At 47.3% G+C, this 3,515-nt stretch overlaps 1 protein-coding gene across 1 annotated transcript in view; it reads left to right on the top strand.

The window, feature by feature from the left end:
• Positions 1 to 778, top strand: part of cd34 (CD34 molecule) — an 8,950-nt gene extending 8,172 nt beyond the window's left edge. The window contains exon 7 of the mRNA XM_060070269.1: positions 1 to 778. This exon is cut by the window's left edge and continues 1,166 nt beyond it. The gene's annotated coding sequence lies outside the window, so the exon portion shown is untranslated.
• Positions 779 to 3,515: the final 2,737 nt, after the last annotated feature.

Here is a 3,515-nt window from a genome sequence, read left to right as displayed (position 1 = left end):
ACAGAGAGAGACAGTGAGAGAAAGGAAGAGTGAATGTCTTTTTTGTATCTATACTGGCATGGTATGTATGTATCCTTATACATCAACATTGTTTCCATATCCCCATTTGTGCTCCGTTTGACATTTCCTTTCGGGTACCGTGCCCGGATGTGCATCGCATGACAGTAGCACAACAGAGCCGTACAGATGTGTACAACCAGTTGACAAAGTGATGGTAAGAAGCCACGGGGGCTTTAATCCCAACGCAACAAGAAGACCCTACAATCACCCCTCCCACGAGACGCTCTATGCACCTCATCACTGCAACAAGACCTGCCAGCCTCTCCGAGACCAGTCTGATTCAGACAGAAGGTCCACCAGCCTTCTGTCTGTGGCGCCTCGGGCCCCCGAGACCGAGGCAGGGGCCCCCCCACCCGAGGGAGGGCCGCATTTTTGTCACTGCTGCCGAATATGTTGTCAGTATTATAGTTTTTTGATACCTATTCTCTCTTTGTAATAGCGTTTTTTTTTTGCAGAACAGTGATGTAAAATATGGCGATTGGACTGTTTTGGTTTTCTTTTTCTCGTGCTGTGTACTCACGTGCTTTGTTTTGTGCCAAATGGTTATACTTGATTGCTTTTTGAATAAAATAAAAAAAGGAAGAGAGGAACATTTGGAATAACCGTTTTGTTTGGCCCCTTCATAATGTAAGCCCTGTGATGTAACGAAAAAGATCATGGAAAAGGAGACAATGAACAACATTTAATAAAATCTTTTTTCCATTTTCCCAAAAAACAAGTCTGTTTTGTCTGTCCGTTTCAATAACCTTGCGCAAAAATAAAACTCATAAACAACCAAGAAACAAATGAACACAACTTGTTTATCTGTTGTATAGTGGGGACACATTATTGCCTTGATAAGTTACAATGCAACACATGCAGCAAGCAACCAATCACATGCATTCCTCTTGGCTGCCCTCATAAGTATACATCCTCCCTCACCAGACGCTGCGGAAAGATCAATATTTACAGGCAATCATCTGTACACGTGTACTGTGGGACAAGAGGAAAACAATACAGCATGAAGACATATGCATACATGCACACACACACACACACACACACACACACACAGACACACCCACACACACACACACACACACACACACAACACACACACACACACACACACACACACACACACACACACACACACACACACACACACACACACACACACACACACACACACACACAAATACAAGCTCTCACTCATTAAGAATGTAAATCCCTCAAGGTCGTACAGCTGGTTTGAATCAGCGGTAGTAATGACATCACTTCACAGCTTTATCATTCTCTGTTTGGGTGGGGCACAGAAAAACATGTCCAGCTGTCTGAATGGGACACGCTCCCTCTAACCATGTACTACAGACCTGACCCATGTGACCGGCACATTATTTAGACAATTCATTACAAGGCTTCATTCTCTTCATAAAGCAAATAGTGTGCATCAGAGGAGAGGTGTGCCTGTGATGTGTTTTTGCCTTTCGACTGTTTACATGCCGGTGTTATTCATAACCCGTGTGTGTCATCACACCCGCCTCGCTCGTCAGACTCTCAGCACAAGTGTTTCCAACGCGACGTCCGCCCCATCCCCCCCCCCCCCCCCCCCCTCAGCCCCTCGCCATGCGAACACCAGGCCTGCAAAGAGACGGCCACGGAGACATGAGCATCAGACACAAGCTAGCCCAAGCCTGTCCCCTGCTAAAGGGTCACCCATGTCTAATGCGTGAATTCCCCACTGCATCGATGTATGTTGCTGTAATGCGGTATGCGCGCAAAGGCATGCTGTTGAGTTGCATGCAGGCTTGTCTCATCTTAAAGTCTGTCTCTACTAGGGGTGTGAACGGTTACAAAATATTGTAAACGGTTACACAACCCCTTTTTTTTCTCCGTGCACACGGTTAACCGTTTTATTTAATTTATTTTTTTTAAGTGGACCGCCGTCGCGCTATACGACCAATGGAGGGTAGAGTTTAGATCGAAAATCAAGCTTTTGGCCATGATATTATATATACAATTACATTATATTATATATAGAGCTCCGGGAGTCGCAAACGGCAACATTGACTTTCTCCTCCGTGCTGCAGTTCACCCCGGACTGCACTGGACTGAGTTTGACGGTTGAACGCTGATTGGCTGTTACGTTACACATGTGACTCTGTGGCCACGCTGTTGAACGCTGATTGGCTGTCATCACGTGAAATTTGCGTCAAAGTTCAAATATTTGACCTCGAGCGAATTTTTCGCGCAACAAATTCTCGTGAACGCGCTCGCCTGTGCACGGCAAAAGTTTGGCGTGACAAATCAAAACTTGTTGCCGGTTTTCTCTCGCGAAAAATTCGCCCGATACGCGTCTCTGCGTTCACTTTGTATGGGATCTTGTCGCCCCGTCGCGTTTGGTGTGAACGTACGGTTGAGGCCAGCACTGGAACCGTGAACTTACACGTTACATGACGTAGCCTAATGCCCGGTGTTCAGTTACCCAACATTTATCGCGTGCATTTATTTGCTCCTTAATGTTGTCCAAGTGGAACATTTGTAGCTTTATTAATCGCTAAATAAATAGTATGTGTTATTTTTGATTTAAATATATATATTTTTCGGTTTTCGTTTACTGATTTTTCCTAAACGGTTATGATTTACTAACCGGTTACACGTGTACCCGGTCACACCCCTAGTCTCTACCTCTCTCCCCCTCTCTCTAGCTGCGGTGGAAGAGAGAGCAGGACCTTGACTGACACGGTGCAGATGTTGTAGAATCACGGAGGGGAGAGAGTATGAGGGTGTGTGTGTGTGTGTGTGTGTGGGGGGGGTTAGGGTTAAGGGTAACTCCCAGGTGACCCCAATCCCATAGGGCTCCACAATGACTTAGCTGCTACACCCTTCTGCTTAGGAGCGGTTGTATCTCAGCACATTAACTACCCCACCCATGTGCACTGGGGGAGAGTGTGTGGGTGTCAGTGTGAGTGTACATCCTTTTGGAACATGTCAAGCAGCACCACTCGAAGGACAACAGACAAACACACTGACCAACACACACACACACACACACACACACACACACACACACACACACACACACACACACACACACACACACACACACACACACACACACACACACACACACACACACACACACACACACAACCCACACAGCTAACCTGACACACACTGACAGACAGACAGACAGACAGACAGACAGACAGACAGACAGACAGACAGACAGACAGACAGACAGACAGACAGACAGACAGACAGACAGACAGACAGACAGACAGACAGACGGAGCATTGGTGTGTGTGTGTGTGTGTGAGCGGCCAGGCTCAGGGGTTAGGATCACATCTCGGCTGGATGTTTTCACGCCCGGGGCGGGGTCCCCCCACAATGTACTCACAGCTGCCAAGTACGTCATGATCCCCTCCTCCCTGCACGCCAAGACACACTCTGGCTCCCCTCAGTGAGGGGCTGGA

The sequence above is a fragment of the Gadus macrocephalus genome, chromosome 1 (assembly GCF_031168955.1).
Source record: "Gadus macrocephalus chromosome 1, ASM3116895v1".
NCBI lineage: Eukaryota > Metazoa > Chordata > Actinopteri > Gadiformes > Gadidae > Gadus > Gadus macrocephalus.
Note: the sequence above shows the minus strand (reverse complement) of the source record. Positions and strands in the feature narration are given on the sequence as shown.